Source organism: Natrix helvetica (genome assembly GCF_964273705.1).
Source record: "Natrix helvetica genome assembly, chromosome: 6".
Taxonomy (NCBI): Eukaryota; Metazoa; Chordata; class Lepidosauria; order Squamata; family Natricidae; genus Natrix; species Natrix helvetica.
Window position 1 is genome coordinate 29918566 of NC_138553.1, and position 22924 is coordinate 29941489.

General features: G+C 37.8%; 1 protein-coding gene across 2 annotated transcripts in view; it reads right to left on the reverse strand.

Annotated features, from left to right (window-relative positions):
* The window catches only part of KCNJ4 (potassium inwardly rectifying channel subfamily J member 4), a 50332-nt gene extending 31029 nt beyond the window's left edge, over positions 1 to 19303 (reverse strand). The window contains exon 1 of one of the 2 annotated variants that reach the window (XM_081958518.1): positions 18952 to 19303. The gene's annotated coding sequence lies outside the window, so the exon portion shown is untranslated. Of the gene's footprint in view, positions 1 to 4822; positions 4949 to 18951 lie in introns of those variants that run through there. The other variant, XM_081958517.1, reaches the window with a different exon arrangement.
* Positions 19304 to 22924: the final 3621 nt, after the last annotated feature.

Sequence of the window (22924 nt, forward strand, 5' to 3'; positions counted from 1 at the left end):
GGAGAAAAGGCAGACAAGCAAAAGAAGCTCACCAAGGCCTACTCAATGACACAATTGACGTGTGGCAAAGGTAAAGTTCATAAAGACACAGCCTCCCCCAGTTGCACACCCCTAGCAGAACAGGAAGGCAGGCTAGCGACTTACATTTCAAGCAACGTCCTGGGTGTATTCTGGGTGGCAACTTGGGGAAATAAGAGGGGCTCCTAACCTCTTCCCTGAATATCACAGCCTGCAAATTTTGTGGCTGCAGAACAGTGGTGGGATTCAGAATTCTTTACTACCGGTTCTGTGGAGATGGCTTGGTGGGCATGGCAGGGGAAGGATACTGTAAAATCTCCATTACCAACCACCCCACTCCTGGGGAAGGTTACCACAAAATCCCCATTCCCTCCAGATCAGCTGGAACTCGGGAGGCGGGGAATAGATGGGGGCGGGGCCAGTCAGAGGTGGTATTTACCGGTTCTCTGAACTACTCAAAATTTCTGCTACTGGTTCTCCAGAACTACTCAAAACCTGCTGAATACCACCTCTACTGCAGAAGCTATACTGGCAGAGTTGGGTTCCTACTGGTTTGGACTGGTTCAGCCGAGTAGGTAGTAATTCAGCCTGCCACGTCCCTCAACCGGTTCTATCGGCGGCGCCATAGGCACCACCATATTATTTTTCACTTCTGCGCATGCGCAGAAACATTTTTTTTACTACTGTGCATGTGCACGAAATGCGTCCCTCAGCGAACCGGCAGTAGAAAAAGCCGAAACCCACTCCTTCGCTAGAGGGACAGAAAGCATACGTTGAAAAGTGAAATCTCCACCAGAATCTTCAGATGATCATCCACAGTCTGTCTTCTTGAGTCAATCAAACTGTAGAACACATAAGAGGGCATAGAAAAATCTTCATTTTAGCTAGAATCCCTCATTAATTTTTTAATCGGACTGTTCTAATTATGGAAATTTGCAGTGCCACCATTCACTGGGATGAGTTGATAAATTTCATCTGGTATTCCCACTTATCGAGGTAGAGGCGTTATGCCGCTCTAGAATATGCCTCTTTTGCTTTTGGCTTAGCATTTGTTAGAACCCAGTCATTGTGGTTTATGGTTCAGCCTTGTATGTGAACCATGTCATTATGTCTTGTTAAGCCATGGTTAAAACAGACTGTGACTTAGGATGATATGCAAAACTACTGTCAAATGCACAGCTCCTGAGCACTCATCTCACTCATTCAAAATACATTTCCTTTCCTTCACTTCCTACATGTATGGTTTATGGCTTGATGTACTGCGTCAACAAACAATAGTTATGCCTATTATGCTGTGGTGAGAAGTGAAGCCCAAGTCACTCTCTACTTATTACGTGCAGAAATCCAGATTTGGAAATAGAAGTAACACAGGTGGGCCCTCGAGTAGCATTTGAAAGCACCTCTATAAATCAAATGCATATATCCTTAGAATTGCACAACCGTTGCTCTAGGAGCCCAGGAACAGGCACTGCTTCTTCAGGTTGTTACCAGCATGAGTGCTCTAGATGTTCCAAATCACATTTCCCCCTTCAAATTCAGATCTCTGCATAGTTGTACTCTTCATGTACTGAAAATGATAGCGAGGAACAGGCCTGCCATTATGTTGGGTGACACAGCTAGTCTCGAGGACCATATATTTAATTAATGTGTTTCACAGCTCATTTTTACTCATGTATTACAATATGATGTTTGCAATGTATCCTTGTTTTATCAGCATTCATGCAGGAGTAAAAGAGAACAATCTGCTACAATTTGACTTTGCAAGACACCAAATTGGGAGCAATCATTTTGCCACCTCACATGACTCTCTCTGCCAGCGTAACACTCCCACTTCTCAAGAGGCACTTCACACAAATTATTGTTTGTGTGAAATTACTGTTGTTTGACTGCACAGGTCTTTCCAAATGTTTGCACTGCCTGTTTATGCAACACAAAAAGCTTGGCCATAACTGATATGCTGCAAAGCTGCTTTTGAAAACGAAAGGTACTTGATGATTTGGGGTCTTTCAAGCAAGAGAACTTTTTCACAGTACAACCCAAAGCTATTCATAACTATGGCATATTTCCTTCCATAAGATGGAAAATGCATGGGAAACTGAAAAATATTATCATAAAAGCCCAGTCCAGTACAATACCACTTAAAAGGAAAAACAAGAAATCCAAGACAAAACCAGCAGGGTTGCACAAAGCTCTCTCTGATAAATTGAAAAGCAAAAAGGACAAGTAGAAAATATGGAAAGAGGGACACATAACCAAGGGAGAATATCAGCATATAGCCTGAATCTGCAAAAATGGTCAGGAAAACTAAGGCTCAGAATGAACAAAGATTTGCAATAAAAGTCAAAAATAGTTTTTAAAAACCCATTTCTTTCAATATATAAATAACAAGAAAAAAGTCAAGGAAACAATGGGCCACTTAAGAGAGAAGATGGCAAGGAAGTAACAGGCAGTAGATAGAAAGCAGAGCTGCTTAATTCATTTTTTGCATCAGTATTCACACAAAAAGAAATTATAGCCCAATCTACCAAAAACCTAACTGTAAAAGACAGACTAGAAATAAAAATTAAAATAAGCAAGAAAATAATTAGAGAACACCTATCTGATCTTGATTAATAGAAATCACTGGGACCTGATGGTTTACATCCCAGAGTTCTGAAGGAGCTGGCAGAAGTTATCTCAGAACCACTGAATCGTATCTTTCAAAAATCCTGAAACATCAGGGAATTATCCGAGGATTGGAAAAGAGCTGATTGGTTCCCATTTTCAAAAAAGGAAAAAATAAAATAAAAACAGACCCAGGAAACTACAGACAGCCTAACATCAATACCTGGGAAGATATTGGAAAAGATAATTTTAAAAAACAGATCTGCAAACATCTAGAAACAAATACAAGTTATAATTAAAAGCCAGCATGGATTTTTTTAAAAAGAGATCACGCCAAACCAATCTTATTTCATACTTTGACAAAGTGACTAAATTAATAGACCAGCAAAATGCTGTATATTTAGACTTCATCAAGGCGTTCGACAAAGTAGACCAAAACCTACTTATTGGTATGCTAGAAAAATGAGGGATAGACAGCATCACTACCAGATGGCTTTGTAACTGTCTGACAAACCATATTCAACGAGTCGTCCTTAATAGTAGTACATTTACATTGAGGGAAGTAAGCAGTGGGACGCCACATGTTCCGTCTTAAACCCGGTTCTCTTCAATATCTTCATAAATGGCTTAGTTGACAGAATAGAACAGAAACTCATCAAATTTGAAGATAACACTAAGCTGGTAGGAATAGCCAATACCTCAGAAGACAAGCTCAGGATCCAAAAAGATCTTGAACAGACTTGAACAATGGTCTGTATCCAACAACTTGAAATTTAATGTACAGAAAAGCAAGGCAGAAAAATCTAGGCAGGAAAAACCAAAGGTAGAAATTAGGCAAAACATGACTCAAAAACAATAACTGTGAGAGGGACCTTGGAGTCCTAGTGGACCTTCACTTAAATATAGCCAGCAGTGTGTGGCAGCAACTGAAAAAAATTAATACAATCCTTGATTATATAAACAGAGGCATAGAATCAAAATCATGTGAAGTATTAGGACTGTTTTATAAAGCTCTAGTGAGGCTGCACCTAGAATATTTGGTCACTTTCTACAAAAAAGATGCTGAGACTTTGGAAAAAGTGCAAAGAAGATATGAAGAATGGTTGCACAATTTGGGTTTGGCTAGTCTAGAGAAAAGAAGCACTAGGGGTGACATGATAGCAGTATTCCAATATTTGAGAGCCTGCCACAAGAAAGGGGGGGTCAACTTATTTTACAAAGCACCTGTAGGCAGGACAAGAAACAACGGATGGAAACTAATCAAGGAGAGAAGCAATCTGGAACTAAGGAGAAACTTCCTTAATAGTGAGGACAATTAACCAGTGGAACAGCTTGCCTTCAGGTGTTGTGGGTGCTTCATCACTGGAGGTTTTTAAGAAGATACTGGCTAGTCACTTGTCTGAAATGGTATAAGGTCTCCTGCTTGAGCAGGGGGCTGGACTAGAAGACCTCCAAGGTCCCTTCCAACTCTATTCTGATTGATTGATTGATTAAAATGGTTGGTTCCCCCCCCCCCCCACTCCGCTGAAAATTTAAAGATTGAAAATGTGGGGCAGAAACAGGAAAGTTACAAAAGGAAGCCAATATTACCTAGACTCTTTGTAAAATTTCTTTAATTCGACAAAGTAATTGTATATATGACTCTTAAGTCGAAGCACTTTATACAACAGTATTTATTGGCAAATTAAGGATTAGAAATCCTCTTGGGATCGTAGATGAAAAGGTTGACAGATATAAAGGAGACGAGGTAAAAGAATTGCATGTAAGAATTGGGGGGCATTGGATATTCTTTGTCTCCAATTAAGTGATCCAGGTTACTTGATGAATTGAACAATGGGATGGAATTGTAACAAATGAGTACATTTACATTTCCCACAATAATCTCCTGCCAATATTTAGCTGCTTAAGCATCTCTAAACAACATATTTAGAAAAAGCTGAATAAAGCAAAAGTCTATGGAGTATATAGTAAGGAGATGGACTTACTACCAGAAAGTCCGGAAAAGACAGAAAAATTACAATAAATATGGCGTAGGAGTACTGGGTGGAAAACACCTTGTGCTGTATTTCCTTGGGTTTACTGTGATAGATCAACCTTTCAGATCAATTCTTACAAAATTCACAACTCCTTCCATGGTATAATGGATATCTGAATTTGAAATGTGTGGTTGTTTCCTTGTATTTTTCATCGTCAGGCTTACATGTGCAATCACCTCCACAATTCCATTTTCTATTTTCTCTTCCATTTCCAAGGCTTTGCATCTTGCAGACAACAAACGCTGAAGGAGCAGTCTTCCCTACCCTGACATCCTTCAGAGCAGAATTGAGACTGTTACTTCCAAAATCCTATCAGCTGGATCAGATGTAAACAACTCTCTCTCTCCTTCTTGTTTTCAAATAGGGATCACATTTCACGCTAAGCAACAAAGTGGTTTATTTCGTTTTGCTTTAGCATATTATATGAGCCCCAGATACTGTGAATTGATAAATTAAGTTTTATGGCTTAGCATATTACCTGAACACGTCCAGCTGTGGTTTGTTCACTAAACTATAAGTTAGTAATGGCTTAGTGTGGTATTTGATCTTGGTCTTATTTAATATGCTATCTCTATTATCATAACTAATGTCAGTAAATATGTTAGTAAGTTAAAGTAATATCAGTAAGTTTTGACTAGCTTTCATGCTTTTGATCAGCCTTTGATTTCATATCTATATCCCACATGAAAAGCCTTTTTTGATACTTATCAATACATTCACATATTTCATCTATTATGCTGCAAAGAATTTAGAAAGAAATGCAGTTTTAGTTTAGTAAATGAATGGTTAAAGTACAAACAGACATCAGTGCAACATGTAAATGGAAGACAACTCAGCATAAACACCAAGCTCTGGACAGCATGTAAGAATGCATTAAACAGGGACAGTCTTCAAACAATTTCATAATCATTCACAAAATGGCAGAATTTGTTGATCGTGCCTTTGATATCATGTGGTGGAAAAAGGAAAATCACTGTCTGAATTTACAAACTACATTTTCTCTAGCTTGCTACATGTATCCTATGGTGTGTTATGGTTTGTATATAAGGATTTATGGCTAAATGTGATGTGCCTTTATTCAATATATTGTGAGTAAACAAATAATCGCTTAGCACATGTTCCCAGCCACTGCGTCATCTCACCTGTGACAAATAGTTAGCAGATTATGGCTACAATAAATAGATAAAACTGGACTATCACCCCCCCCCCCCCATGCTGTCTTTTCCAGGTGTGTGTGTGTGTGTGTGTGTGTTACCAAAAGTCAGGGTTCACAGGCTAATCACAATGGTTTTATTTTATTGTTTTCAGAGAGAATGTTAGCATACTTAGGAATGTTGAGAGGTCATGCAATCAAATGAGTAAGGAAGTGTTTAACAGAAAACAGCAACCTATTTGAGTATTGTCTGCTCTACACATGAAGAGAGAAAAAAAGAGGAATTAAAACAAAAAATGGACAATGCTTAGTTACAAATCAATTTCCTATTTGAACTTTTGTGCAGCCTTTTATTTTAAAAAAATCATATGAAATGAGCTTTTTTTGTTGCCAGTTTTAGTAGTGTGAATTCTAGATGCTTCAGGAGAGAGGGGCTGCAAATACCCAATCTACAAGTGAATGGAATTTGTATTACAATACAATACAATACAATACAATACAATAGTAGAGTTGGAAGGGACCTTGGAGGCCTTCTAGTCCAACCCCCTGCCTAGACAGGAAACCCTATACCGTTTCAGACAGATGGCTATCCAACATGTTCTTAAAGACTTCCAGTGTTGGGGCATTCACAACTTCTGGAGGCAAGCTGTTCCACTGATTAATTGTTCTGTCAGGAAATTTCTCCTCAGTTCTAAATTGCTTCTCTCCTTGATTAGTTTCCACCCATTGCTTCTTGTTCTACCCTCAGGTGCCTTGGAGAATAGTTTGACTCCCTATAAGGCTAATTGTCTGTCCCAACTTTTCTTCAGCCAATGCGGTTCAACTATATTAGATTTTAAATTTCCCAAATCTCAGTTTTTGGCTATCCTTACTTAAAATGTTGAGTTGTCAACTCATACCTCCCCCATGCTGGAGAATCTATTCTAAGTTTGCAGACCTGATCTATTTCTTCTGTTTCTCCTGCAGAAATAAAGATGTCAGTGCCAGCCAGAGTAAGCCAAAATAAGGGGCAGGACACTCACTATCTCTAATGTTTGCCAAATTACATAGAGGGTGAAAATATGTCCCATTGGTAGAAATAACATTGCCCTTTCCTCCATATAGCAGATCAATCAAGGTGCCATCAAGCTGGAGTCAACTTTTAGTAACTACATAGACTTTTCCAGGATAATTTATTTTGGAGTGTTTCCTAATTCCTAAAAATTGTTTTTCCACTTTCGTGTTTGCCAAATCTTATCAATACCATTTCTGTTATGCTTTTAGCAATGAACACAAAGAGATGTTTGTTCTTTGCCTTGGGTGCAGGAGAACATTACAAACTCAACTCTCTTTTTTTCTCTCCTTACTTCCTGGAATTTTTTATTTTCAACCTTCAGGCATGATAGTCACCTAACCTTTCAATCCACCACCTGCCTAGGTTTAAAACAGCTTGCGCTGGGTTCACAGGAAAAACCTAGAGTGATTATGAAGGAGGATGGTAAAGTGGACTCCTGACAAGCATTTGTTTTCTTTCTATCAAAGGGACAGAATGCTGTTAAGGAATTCTGGACCTAGTTATTTGCGGGACCTAGTTATTTGCGGGATCGCATCCTACCCCATACATCCCTGCGACCAATTCGCTCTCACAGAGAGCGGCTCCTCCGGGTGCCGTCCGCCAAACAATGCCAGCGGGCGACGCCCAGGAGTAGGGCCTTCTCTGTGATGGGCCCGACCCTCTGGAACGACCTCCCCCCCAATATTAGAATTACTGCTGATCTCCGCTGCTTCCGTAAGGAACTCAAGACCCACCTGTTCCAATTAGCTGGCCTGACCCAATTGCAATCATGATCTAATCCCTTGACTTTCCTGACTGGTTATTTTAAATTTTGGGGTATTTTAATTTGGTTTTAATCATTAATTAATCTTTGCACTATTGTACAGACTTGTGTTTAATTTGTTTTTTATGGGGCTTTGTAATTGCTGTATATAGTGTTTTTTACAATGTTTTTATTCTGTCTGTACACCGCCCCGAGTCCCCTAGGGGACAGGGAGCGGTTGACAAATCCAATTAAATGAAATGAAATGAAATGAATTTTGTCAGCTCAGAGTGCAACGGGATGAGGGACCCATGAAAGAGGAGTGGGAACCCCACACCTGACCAATTTGAGGATAGCACAGATGAACACTAGCTATAAAACCAACTCATCTCCCTCCACACAAACAAGTAAAGCTCAATGAAGTGAAGAAGGGAGAGGCAAATAGGCACAATTGCGATTGTGTTTTACCCTGGATTTAATGATCTTGAGTAATGGCTGTATCATAACTGAAGTAGCCTTAGATTCTCATCTTGTAAAATTTTCATTGCTCGTATCTTTTTGCCATTGAGGTAGAACTAAGGCGCAGCACTTTCTTCCCATTGGCCAATTGTGCTTCCAAAAACTACCCAAAGGTGCTATAAGTCTGGAGATGGCACTGCAATTGGGAAAATATTACTTCTTTAATCTAAGATTTGTTAAACAATGTGTTAAACCGTGTGTGTGTGTGTGTGTGTGTGTGTGTGTGTAATTAAACAGTATTTGTGTCAGTATGGCATCCCACCATCATCCTAAATCAAAAACAATGGTAAGCAATATAACATTTTAACTACAAATGGATTTTATTAGGAACTACCACATTGCTTTCTTGAACATCTCACTAATCCATGCTAATAGAACATGGTATATTAAATCAATTATAATTGGCTGAGTTCATACACGCTTCCCTATCTATAAAATTCAAAATGCCTGTTGATATATACAATTCTTATGACCTGGGGCCTGTATATCTGGTGGAATGGCTTTCTTGGAGCTTCTAATCCAAAGGGAGACTCCTTTAGAATCAATTAGGAGAGGTTTTATCAAAGGTGGAAGTAGATTTCTGGAATCTCTTCCTACTAGAAATTTAGGTCATGTTTTTTTTCCTTTAAAAAAACCCTTATTTTTAAGCACAAGCCTCCCCATCAAAAATATATTACTTTAAAATTATTACTAGGATATTTTAGGATTGAAGCCATGAATACTTTATTACTTATATAGTATTATTATTTATAAATGTTGTAATAGTTAAAATACATTGATGCTTTATAACATATTTGCAGTTTTTATATTTATACTATGAACCATCATTGGCAGGCTTTGTTGGAAATGAATGGGGCAGAATATATTAAATAAATCAATGTATAAATCATAAATATGATGGTTTAATATAATATATGACTGCAATTTAAAATTTGTTAAAACATGAACATAAGCATATGTACATGGTTGACTCAGTTTAGCTGGACTTTCATAAAGCTTTTGACAAAGACCTAGGCTAAGAGAAGAGGCTGAGTCTAGTGACTCAGTAATTTGTTACTCTCTAATGAAAGTAGAGAGCAAGATTTCAGTTGTGCTTCTAGTGGGAGAAGGAAGACATTTAGAGCATTTCAGAGACTTAAACTGGAACCATTGCTTTAAAAAGTATTCATAAGTGATGTGAAGAATAGAGGGATGAACTGTGAGATGACCAAGAGTGCCATATTTCACGATGGTATCACTTGACTAATTTTGACTGAACTAAAAAGAAAAAAGAAAATGCTAAGTAGGTCAGATCTAGTTGATACTAAGATTGAAAACAACCAGGAAATTTCAAGGCTGTAAGATATAACTGAAATATTAAAACATTTCAGATAATGCTGTCACAAATTGCTCTTGTACTATTTTTTAAAAAGAAAACCACATAAACATACCCAGGTACTTCAGTCAGGGTGGAACATGACCCAAGAGAAATATTATCTAGCAAACAAACAAAAAGAAAATGGCTTTTTCACATGGAAGGAATGGTGTAAAGTTGTTAAGAAGTGTAAAGTGTAACACCTATTGGGGAGAAAAACCCTAATATTATATACATGGCAATGCAGTCTAAACTGGTTGTGGCAAACCAACAAAGATCGTGTGGGTTTGTGGTTGACTATGAGGTGACCAGGATAGAGAGTATGGCTGCTAAGGGGGGAAAAACAGATTCTATGTTCATGACTGATAGAAAAAAATTGAAAATAAAGTATTAAAATCATTATCATATTGGCAGAGTCTGGAATACAGCTTTCATCCCCATCTTTTAAAAAAATATATTATAAAGCTGGAAAACACAAATAAAATTATGTATTATGTACCCTCTGGAATGACCTCCCCCCCCCCCCGATATTAGAACTACTACCGACCTCCGCTCCTTCCGACAGAAGCTTAAGACCCACCTGTTCCAATTAGCTGGCTTAACTGATTTATAGTCCCACTTTTAACCTCCTGGCAAACATCTTATTGGGTAGTTTTTAAGGGTAATTTTAATGTTTATTTGTATTTTTTAATTTAAATATTGTACAGTGCATATCCTACCTCCTCCGTTTACCTATTTGTATATTTAAGTATATCTATATTTTGTATTCATACTGTTTTAATATGACTGTACACCGCCCCGAGTCCTGTTTAGGAAAGGGAGCGGTTTATAAATTAAAGTTTATTATTTATTATTATTATTATTATTCACACCCTAATCACAAGAAGACTAACACACTAATTGATTATATCAGTGAAAGGCAGAAAATTTTTGGACTTGAGATTTTAACACTAGGTAAGCAAAAGGCAGGCAAAAAAGGAACATTTTCGTGCCATATATATTTAACACTCTGAATATTCAGAATTGTGTGAGTAATGATTCTTTCACACCAGAATTCAGAGCCAGTTCAAAAGCAGCTCCAGATGTCTGTCTTCCTACAATGTTGGCAAAGTTAAAAAAAAAAAGCCATAAAATTGATTTCTCTCCTGTGGCATAGATTTGGTTTAAGCCATGGTAACTTCATTTCTTTGCTGGAGGAAACTCTTGCCTTATCCTTTCTCTGGACCTCTGCAGTTTAGGTCCTATCACAGAAAGAATAGTTTGATATCTTTGCAGCTCCTTCTACTTATCCTAAATAAAAAGCAAGTCTGAAACTGACAAACCTTTGTCAATTCCTCTCTCCTTTTTCAACATCAGAGGAGTTGGCATGCACTGCAGGGATGTGAATCTCTTTGTCTGTCTTTATTGGGGATTAAAGATAAGGGGATTTTTATTGCTGTAGAACTGGTAGGAGTCTGGGGTGAGGTAATGGTTTTTGCTGCTTTTTCTCAACATTGCAAACTGGAAGAAGAAAATGCAATGATAGCTTTTCTTCAAACTGCTTCTAAGCTTTGGGGGGAATGAAAGTGTTAACATTGTGGAAGTTCCTAGGCTAGGGCAAAAAAGTCATATAATTTCCAATGGTTGTACCGTATGATTCCTGAAATAAATTTGCAAAGGTCAAAATATGCTGATGGGCCACCAAAGCACTTATCATTCTCTGTTTTGAAATTTAATTGCTATCAATCCAATCCAACCTAACCAATAAAAAAATGGAAATTTAAATTGCAAACATTTGGAGAAACAATAGATTTCTCACCCTTGGTGTAAAAGAACTTGTCAAAAACAGGGATGATTTACTGTTAGATAAATTGGATCTGATTTTCTAAATTGAGTCTGGTCAACTGCAGTTGAAAGCAATTTCATACAGCAGAAGCAACAATAAGTTCACTTGCTATTATTAGCATAATCTGGTGACAGACATTTGTGGGTTGGCGAAGATATTTTTATCATATACATATATATGGAGCATTCTGGGAACATTTACAAATAAAGAACTGATTTATAAGAAAAAAAATGGTCATATTCCCTGTTTTGTGTGCTTGAATTAGCTACAACCAGGCAAAGTTAAAACACAGTCAGTTCAGAACCTGCATAGGAAAGTAATTATTAGCTGTTTTGTAGTTAGCATGACTTCCTTAGTAACGTAGCAGACATAAGATTCATTTCCGGAGAAACTGATATTCCAGATAATGTCCAGCTATGTGTGAGGTTTGAGCAAATGTTCATTTTGCAGTTTTGGTTTTCACCTGCAAAACTGAACAAGTAAAAATTATGCCACGAATACCATCTTTCATTGAGAGACTCTCCCTCTCTGTGTTGGTGGTAGCAGAGAAATGGGAGGAAGGAAACATAAAAAGTCATTGTGCCTTTTCCTTTCATTTTTGATTGGTTGCACTTCAATTATAAGGTAAAATACAGGGCAGGAGGATCAAAAATTACTGTTTGGAATAAATGCTTGTTGTGCTTCTACTCAGCCTTTTATCATTAGCATCATTAGTCACTTTGTATTATCTGGATATGAACTTGTTCTATGTGATTCACAGATGTCTGGGTTTCCATAATATGAATTATTCTGCATTAAAACAATGGGTGCTCCACAGAGGTGGAGAAAACCTTAATAAGTTCTGTGAATTCCAAAAGACGTACATAGACCTGAGCATCTTATGTGGTCTCTTATTTTGTTGATGTCAATCAGAATAATGGCTATACAAATACACAATGGAGGGCCAAGTCATTCTGGAGTTCACCTGAACTTTAAGCAGCTTAATGTTTCAATGTGAAAGGTATCTATTTTTGTAGCAAATGAAGAGCCAAATTGATCTAGTGATTAAGACACAAGGCTAGAAAGAAGGAGACCACGAGTTCAAGTCCTGCCCTAACCATGAAAGCCAGCTGGGTGACTTTGGGCCAGTCACTCTTTCTCAGCCCATGCCATCTCACATGACTGTTCTTGTGGGGAAAAGATGAGGAGGAAAGTATGTTGGGATGTCCACCTTGAGTTATTTATAAAAATAATAGAGGTGGATGCAAATAAATAAATAAATAAATAAATAAAATAACCAGTGTGGGTGTCCAGGTCTGGAGGCGTCAATTAAATAAAGATATTGATAAGATTGAAAGAGTCCAGGGATGGACAACAAAAATGATGCAAGTCAAGTTCTGAGGGACAAAATATATCGAGAAAGATTGGAGGAACTGAACCAAGGGTGAGCTGCTGAGAACCTCTAGCTAAGATTCTGTGCAGTTCGGAGAACCCCCAAATCCCACTCCTGACTGGTCCTGCCCACTCTGCCCCTCCCAGGAGTCCCCACGAAGGCCGTTTTGGATGCAGGTAAGTGCAGGGTGCGCACGGAGGGTCCGGGAGGGCGAAAAACAGGCCTACCGGATGTTCGGGAAGGCTGGAAATGGGTCTGTTTCCAGCCTCCAGAGGGCCTCCAGAGCCTGGGGAGGCCATTTTTACTCTCCCAGAGGTGAGGAAAACCTCTGGAGCTTGGAGAGGGCAAAAACACCCCACCCCCCCACCGTGGTGCAGGAGGCGGACTAGGCCACGCCCACCATGGTCACACCGACTCAGCAAGCAGGCAGAGAAACCCTTGCTAAAATTTTTGAAGCCCACCTCTGAACTGAACACATACAGCGTGAAAGACAGAAGGAAAAGGGGAGACACAATTAAAACCTTTAAATATATTAAGGATATGAATAAGCTTCTAGAAGGCAGTATTTTCAATATTAAGCAAAAATTAAGAACATAATCTCAAAATGGCAGGAGGGAAGTTCAAAAGTAATGTTATAAAGTATTTTTTCACAAAAAAAGTAGTTGGAACCAATGTCTAATGTAGGTAGTGCGTCAGTAATAATCAGTAACGGAGTTTAAACATGGTTGGGTTTAAACACGCCTATCATCCGACAAAAATTAAAATAAATAAATAAACATATTTCTTTATTATTAAAAATAATGAATAAATTACCGTCATAAATTAAAAAGAAAACAGAAATGAACGAAAAAGTCTAAAAGACAAACTTGATGGACCACTGGGTCTTTTCTGCCACCAGTTGTCTATGTTTCTGTGTTTCTATCATTTTTTCTTCTCGTGTTCATCTCATCTCCTTTCACTAACCTCCCTTTTTCCATCCCCATCAGAATTACTCTTTAAAATATTTGTTCTCTCTCTGCTGTGTAATTATTACCATTGTCAGAAGCTCTATAGAGAAGGCCTCATGCATCAATGACTCATTCCTCTGAAGGCACCATTTCCAACATAGAGGACCTTTAAAATCCTCTCTTGGCACCTGATTTTTTTCTTCTTCATTTCAACCTCTCTTACATAAGCTCTGGAGGGTCAGACAGTTCCTCCATCTAGAAATTGCCCTTGTATTGTAGGCCAACATCTCCTTCCTGGTCGCTGAAATAAAGATAATTCTCAAGGGGGGAAACTAATTGCAAACTCTTAAGGAATTTTTTTTTGCTTGGCACTATTTCTTACTTCAACTTTTTCCACAAGATAATTCTGAGGATGGATCCCAGGGAAATATGGAGTTATTCAATAAATAAATATATAAATATGAAATGATATGGAATGCTTCTAAACAGAAAGGAAGGTTTCATGGCATTACTCTCATGGGAGAGTAATAGAGGAAATACTGGTAGACCAGAGGTGGTATTCAACCAGTTCTGACAGGTTCTGGAGAATTGTTACCAAAAATTTTGAGTAGTTTGGGGAACCAGCAAATAGGGTGATCCCACCCCCACTGCCTCCCAGCTGATCTTCTTATGTTGCCCTGAACAGGAGAATGGAGATGGAAAGCAGGCTAGTGGGGTGGGGAGGGAATGGGGATTTTGCAGGATCCTTCCCCTGCCACGCCCACAAAGCCACACCCACAAAGCCACACCACGTCCAGAGAACCGGTAGTAAACACTTTGAATCCCACCACTGAGGTAGACCTTGTCTTACAGCCATTTGTTTAGCAAATATCTGGAGTTATAAAAGCATTGAAAAGAATGGCTTATGAACAGTCCTTACACTTATAACCATCACAGCATCCCTACAGTCATGTGATCAAAATGTGGGTGCTTGGCAATAGGCGTGTATTTATGATAGTTGTAGCATCCCAGGATCATGCAATTGTTATTTGCAACTTCCAGCTTCACGTCCCACAAGCAAGGAACAATTTGGGAAGCCAGATTTACTTAATGACTGTATGAACCTCTTAATAATTGGTTGAGCATGTGCAATAGATATGCATGTAGGAGAACTAGAATTTATATAAAGTAGTGCATCAATAGATGGTAGAGTCTCTGAACTTTATCTACACCTCCACACAAATACATACATGCTTATTTTAAAAATACATTTATGATCCCCTTTATGGACCAGAACAATGAGAACTTATTTCTCTGAAATACTATAGGGTATAGGGTCTGAAATGGTATAGGGTTTCCTACCTAGGCAGTGGGTTGGACTAAAAGACCCTCAAGGTCTCTTCCAACTCTGTTATTCTAGTCTATTTCCACAGGGAGAAAAATAGTTGACAATGTGCATTAATTCTGATGTAAACCCCATAGTGTATTCAATAGGGTTATTCCTAAATCAATGTGCATAATTATGCAATCTTTCAGAGTATAGTTTGGGTCAGTCCCTTTGCATGGGCTGCGGTGATGCAGTACTGAAGCTACTTCAGCTGACTGTTAGCTGCAGTTCGCAGTTCAAATCTCACCAGGCTCAAGGTTGACTCAGCCTTCCATCCTTCTGAGCTGGGTAAAATGAGGACCCAGATTGTTGGGGGCAATATGCTGACTCTGTAAATGCTTAGAGAGGAGTGTAAAAGCACTATGAATCCGTATATAACACTAAGTGCTATTGCTATCTATTGTACTTTTATTTTATCTTATTTTATTGATGTATAAACTACTTCAGTCTGAACTGAGTCTGAATAAAGCACATGAATGAAACAAATAGAATAATTTCAGCACTTAAAATAATCAAAAAACAGTCCAAACAATTGCAATTATTAGAATTTATGTGCTCCTCAATTTTCCTAGGGTCTGAAGACCCTCTGAAAGATGATAATTTTAAGGGCCTTTTTAAACTAAAGGAGGATGGTTGTTAATTCCAGTTCTAGCAACACCATGTTCCATAGCATGGGGGCTATTACACCTGTGTCCTTTTTGAAGTCCCCTCCACTTCTCATTGGGGCAAAATCCTTAGCAGGCCTTCTTTGATGTTTGGAGAAGATGAGCAGAATGAAACTTGGCAGGATATTGCCTGATGTCCTAGTGTTATGACATACACATGCTCCGTAGCAATATGAAATGCTATTAAGAACTGCAGTTGTTCAAAAACTACAGAAGTATCACAGAGGAATTAAAGTTCTCCACTGTGATGATACATGAAAGTTCTATCTTCCACTGACTCTATTCAATGCCAGTTTTAGTATCCCTTGGAAGCTGCCACCAATTTATGTGGATAACAATCCAAGTTGCAGGTTGATAACACAATCCATTTTTTAATGTCACAAGCCAAAATGTAATTGATTGGCATTTCAGCAAATAGATTGCTGAATAGCAAATAAGGTTAAATAGTGCATGTATAAGTTTTCTCTCTAATTTCTCTTTTGTTCTGTTAGCAAAACATACTTCCACAACCACTACTCTCCTCCTTCTCCTTCTCCTTCTCCTCCTCCTCCTCCTTCTTCTCTTTTTTCTCCTTCTCTTTCCCCTTCTCCTTCTCCATGCAATTTTATATCATTAACTTTTCATTTATTTTCTCTGTCTGCATTATGAACACTTAATGCTATTATACATAACATTGTGTTAAATGGGCATACTGTCCATTTCCTTTCACAATATGCCACAATTAGAAACCCTAATTATATTTAGGCCAAATTCCCTCTTAGACATATAATTAATATTATACGTCAGAAGCAAATGCATTCAGTGTTTGACTGTATAAAATGCCTCATAGCTTAAATAATTTTTAAATGGAGCCTCACGATCAATAACGTTAAATGGTTTTACCTATGAGAATTTGGTCATTTAATCCTCTGTAGTATATGCAAAATTCAAAATTGAGAATGTCTACTTGTGAAACATTTCAGTTGTGCGTAGTTCCAAAAATGAAACATTTAGAGTGTGCATCTCCATAATACAAGGAAAATGCATACATTCAAACATGTCTATAGACAATAGACATTAGCCATGCATATACTGTAGAAGTCTTGCCAGTGAACACATTTGAAGGCACAGATTGTGGAAAGCTGTACTATGAGTTTCCATAGGACTTTTTTAAAAAATCACAATTAAATTTATTCAGCTTTATATAAAACTAGATAGATGATTAAATAGTCTCCTACTTGCCAGCAATGTAAGATAAGATAACCAGCCCCAAGATCTGAATCCTAATTATCTGACCATGCCTGCAACATACCAGCTATTTAGCAAGAGGCAATTAGCAAACACCCGTTTTATGTGACACAGTTTAGGTTATATTTTATTGCTATTGTTTTAGACTTTGATAATATATTGTATTTTACCTTATTTGAAAGCCGCTAAAAGTGTCTCTTACATTGCTAAGGGGTGGAAATCAGATCAATCAACAAAGAAACAAGTGTCTTGTCAAGAGAAAAAATTATCCAATTTAATTCCAAATTAAGGGATTACGGGGTCATTAAATACACACACACACACACACACACACACACACACAAATCTAAAAAGGTGCCACAGGACAAAATAGCACATGTGAGGATTGCCTTTGACCAGCATTGTCTGGTTTGCCCAGTTAGCTTGGGCAGAAATAATCTGGCCATATTAGATTGTTGTGATGGATTTTCTTGGGACTGCCCTTGACAACACTGTGAATCTTCATCTGTGGCTGAATACAGCCACTATTATTTTTGTTACAAGCAGATGATTCCAAAGGCATCTTTTAGTTTTTAGATTCCTTCTCATTAAAAACAGTAGTTTTATAATGCGTTTTTGGAACTATTTACTGTAGATCAAGTAGTGTTTACCTTTAAAGCACAAAGAGTTGAGAATCAAAGATCTGAAGGAATGTCTGTCTCTATATAAGACTGCCCAGTTTAAGTAGCCTGAATTATAAGTGAAAAAATATCTTAGTTTTGACACCCAAGGTGGCATTGCATTGCATTCTTTTTCACATCAGCTCAAAACTTTTTTTTTGCTTGCTTAGCTGTTTTAAAGGATTACTCTGATTGTGTCTTTATCACATTTGCTACTTCTTGGTTTTAAGGGTCCTTTTATCAGTTTTTCTATTAATTCTGTATCCTATTATGATTCTAAACATACTTTCACATTACATTCTGTTATATTCAAGGATGAAGGGAGGTGTAACTATGGTTGCAATAAATAAATAAAATAAATACTTTAAATTAGCAAATTATATTTAGTTCTCCGTTTCTTGCTATATTAGTGAAATATAGTCCAGAACTTAATCTGAGACCACTGATGCTGTACTCCCACTATCTTCACTCAAGATGTCTTTTTTTAAAAGACTCCTTTGAATTCTTTAAAGAAACACTGGCAGTTGATGCTATTTTAGATGATATCACATGTGAGGAATTACTTTTACCACCACTAAAAACAGCTCAGTAATTGATTTTCAGAGCACAAAATAGCCTTCTCCAGCCTGGTACCATCCAGATTGCTGGAATCAATTCAAGAGTTGCAATCATAGCACATCTGGGATAATACCAGGTTGGGAAAGGTTGCTCTAAAGTAAGAAAATAAAAAAAAAATTGAAATGGGTGACTGTATGTTTGGCACCACAGTGTGAGAGATGGAAAGAAGATGAATTCAGGCTAGTTCTAATCCAAGAAAGAATGTTGATATACAGTACCTATCTTCTATGAGTAAATCGACATTTTTGACCTGGTCTTCCCAAGAAAATCCTATGAGCCCCATGCCAAAAAAAACCCAACACCCTTTAATCTCGGCTAATCCTATTAAAATGATTTCAGACTTTCTAAAATAACTTGAAAACGGCTGTTTAGAAAGCTGTACCAAAGAACAACTGTCCAGGATTGGACAGGAAGAACAGAGATGTAGAACTCATCTTTTTACAAACTTGTATTAAAACATGGTTTACTGTTGTTTTGTTGGAAACATACAAATAAAGCAAACAAATATTCTTAAAATAACATTCTAAGTAGTGTAGCATCTCCAAGATTTCTATTAACGTAAGTTTTTATAAATGGACCAGAGCCTTCCCCACCCCCCACCCCTTATTAAGCTTTTGCTAGAACAAAAGCAACGATGCTCAGAATGCCAGCCAACAATAGATTATGTGCTTTCACTGAAACAAATACACAGACATACAGTGTACCCTTCTTTACCCAAACAGGCACTGAAATCACATCAACTTCAGGATAAAGCAAATACATGGTATATAAGTGCCACGAATTATCTCTTACCTGTTCTGAAGCCAGTTTATTCCATCAGAGTCCTGCAAAATCCAGCTAACAAGGGAAAGGAGAAGAGAGCAATGTCTGTATCCCATTCAGTTTCATTTTTATCCCCTAAAAGTGTTCCCTTTCTAAGTCCATCTTTTTTGTCAGATTTCCAAGTAACTCACTATAGTTTCTTCTGCCCTTGATCTTCCTCCAACTTTCCTTCATTGTTTTCTCAGTCTTCCCTTCTTCGTTTGATAGTTTCTGATTTTAACATGCTCTATTAGGAGTTCCCACTTGCAATTTTTCAGCCCAGTCTTAGGCTGTTCAAACACTATTTCTAGTTTTTCTTTTCCTTTCCTCCTCACCGCCTACCCTTTTGCCTTCTCTTTTACACTCCTGCTGTTTCATTCACACTTTTCTTTCAGGGTTTGTTCTTCCTCTTGCTTTTCTCTGTTTTTCTTTTTCACTCCTTCTTTTCAAATTGCTTGCTTCCTGTTATCTGATTGCTGTGCAGTCTGTAACTAAGAAGTCAGCAACTCCACTAGAATCCAACAGCCTTCCACTACTTTAACCCATCCCTGTGTGTGATCTCAAAACCATGGATACAAGCTGCAGATGCAGCTATGGGGAATGATAGGAGTACAATCCAAAGCAGTGGAAAGCAGTAGTGGGAATGCATAGAGCTCCAAGTGTAAAGCCCCAAGCATCTTAGCACAGAATGCTCTGGCCTGAAGAACTTTGGTGTCTCTTTCAGAAAATGTATAGATACATTCTTGTGTTTTCCTATTTTTTCTGACTGGCAACATGAGTCTGCAGAGATAAAAGTAAGTTCTACTGCATTTCCAGAACCTTCTCCCTGGATGCCTTAATGTGACATCACGACCCAGAATTAACCCGTCAATTGGTATTTGTGACAGAAAATTCAATTTACCTCATGAATAATATAGAATACAAATTGGGCCCCAAGGATGTTATTAGAGCAGATATTTTTCTTCATAGCTTCCTCAACCATAACCAAACAGCTTTTGTGAAAATATTTGTTGCATACAGTAGTTCTGTACAGAATATGGCATGTTGTAAATTGTATTATCTGTTTTAGAGTAAAGTGGTGAAAAAAGACTCAGGATTGGCCAGAGCAATTCTGCATGGAATTGGAAGCTGAACCCTGATTGGATTGATTGCCTAACCACGGGCTAAGCAAGCCAACTTGCAAACCTCACATGATTGTAGTCCAACATTATAATTAATTTATGTGTAGATGTCAGAAAACTTTTGACTAATCATGAAAAGGATGGAAGACCTTTTGATCCTCCTCTTTTTGCAATTTTAAATTTTGTTTCTTGTTCTTCACTATTTCTCCTATCCCTTCCCTACCCAATTCTTACGTTTCACTAACATGGAGCCATGCAAACCTGGCTCCATTACTGGTACTGTCATATGCACGTTGTAAGTGATCAAATACCATATACCCATGCATTAAATGTATATATCCACATAGTAATTTCTATAGCATATGCTTTCAGATATAGCTATTAGTTACTGCATTTGGTATCATTATTGAAATAATACTTTTTCAATATAATATTTGCACATTCATACTTTTCATTTATATGTGATGCCCACTATATTTGTTAAGGCTGCAGATACCAGTGTCCTGCCAATATGATGCCCAGTTAGAGACAATAGGAGTGGCTGGAGTGATATATGGTTGAATTGAGGAATCAATTAGTGATGTAACATTTCCATATTTCAACATTCAATCTCTAAAACTACACCAGAATAACAGAGTTGGAAGGGATCTTGGGGGCCTTCAACCTCCTGCTCAAGCAGGAAATCAATAACATTTCAGACAAATGGTTGCCCAACTCTTCTTAAAAGAAGCCGGAGCAGGAACATAGACAGTTTCATGGATCAGCTTCTGCCACCAGTTGGTAGATTTTATTTATATGGTTGTCTTTCTCATGCGATATGACTCTAGGCCAGTGGGTCTCAACTTTCCTAATGCCGCGACCCTTTAATACAATTCCTCATGTTGTGGGGACCCCCAACCATAAAATTATTTTATGTTTTCCGTATTTTTTTGAAAATATGTGTTTTCCGATGGTCTTAGGTGACCCCCGTGAAAAGGTCATTCGACCCCCAAAGGGGTCCCGACCCACAGGTTGAGAACCACTGCTCTAGGCAGTGTTCATACAGGATACAAGAAGTTGCCATGTAGTACACGGTTTTAAAATGCCCTTTAGTATTAGTATATTTTATATATTTACATATGATTTTTAGGAAAGAAACTGAATATCAACTTACCACTAGACCAGTGTTTCTCAAACTTGGCGACTTTAAGTCCTGTGGACTTCAACTCCCAGAATCCCCCAGCCAGCATAGCTGGCTGGGGAATTCTGGGAGTTGAAGTCCACAGGACTTAAAGTCGCCAAGTTTGAGAAACACTGCACTAGACCAATCAGCACTTATAAACTGGCCAGTCCAGAGCCTTTGCAGAAGAAAATGAACTAATCTTGAAGAGCTCCAATCCCTCTGAGAGATCAGTTGATAATGTTCATTTGGATTTCACCCCTAGAAAAAAAAAATTTGCATACTAGTACTACGGCATTGCATAATTTACATTATACAGTTTCCTAACTTTTTCCTGATATGTTCTCTTCTGCTTAAAAAAGACTTTTTTTTTTCAGAAATGTTGAGCAATGTGTATTGTTTGTTCTCTAACCGTCACTAAGGTTTCTGTTCTTCAATCCTTTTTCTTCTATATCTTCATCTTAGGTCTAAAAAGTAATTGCGGATTTGTTTGATCTTCAAGCCCATTCAATGTAATTACTTTTAGCACATCTCCCATCTACGATTGTAATCATGCTTCTAGGACTAGAAATTCCCCTGCATTAATTAATCAATTTTGAAATTCAAAGTTGTACATATTGTACACTGAGAGAGTAAGACTCAGTGTCTTGTACACTGAAAGTTAAAACTTTCTCCCTAGTAAAGTGCTCATTGAATTCCAGCATAGCTACATATATGAGGCATAGTAACCTGTAAGTTTCCAATTTCCATGCCATTATGTGGTTGAAAGCCTCAGGATGAATCTTGCATGGACCACTCTAACCACATACTGATGTAAAACAAGATGCTAGTGATTATCCATAAGAATCTATATACTTTAAAACCCGAAGTCATGCTACCTGAAACATTGTCTTCTATATGGGTTTACTCAGCTTAATACAATACTCATAAAACATCTTGTTCCATATGTTTTAATTTCAGAAACTCAGCTGGTTAGGTTGTGGGCCAGGCCTTTTCATTGGTGAGGTAAACACTATATTTCCCTTTTTCAGGATGTGTCGTTGGTTCTTTTTCATCATTAGAATAAACGTCCTCTTGACTGCTGTTTTTCAGATGTGTTAGATTACAATTTCTATCATCCACCAGTTAGCATGGGTTGGGATTATTAACTTTAAGTGAATGATCAAGGCATTCTTATTTCTCTAAGCTTTCATATTTTATGGTGATACTATGTCATATTTTACTGTAACTATATTGGAAATTGCTTTAAGAAGCTATTTTAGCTGAAGGATGAATATTAAAAAGAAAAAGTAAGGCAATCCAGAAATCAGGATACACTCCTCTGCCTACAAACATACGTAGAGACTATTTAACAAACTTGAGATAGCATAGGGAGGTTGTGTGTGATCCTGAAGTTCCTAAGGGCTCTTGTCTTCATCATTTGTGTGGGGAAAGTTTCTTCTTCTACCTCAGGGTAATTCCAGATCTCATTTAAGGACTTGCTTTCCTGCTCTACATTCCATCCAGAATGTAAAAAGGATTACACTTACTATACATTTCTGAGTATGTATTTTCTTTTTTAGATTTTCTTAATCTGCTAAAGTAAAGGTAAAGGTTCCCCTTGCACATATGTGCTAGTCATTCCTGACTCAAGGGGTGGTGCTCATCTCCGTTTCAAAGCTGAAGAGCCAGCGTTGTCCAAAGA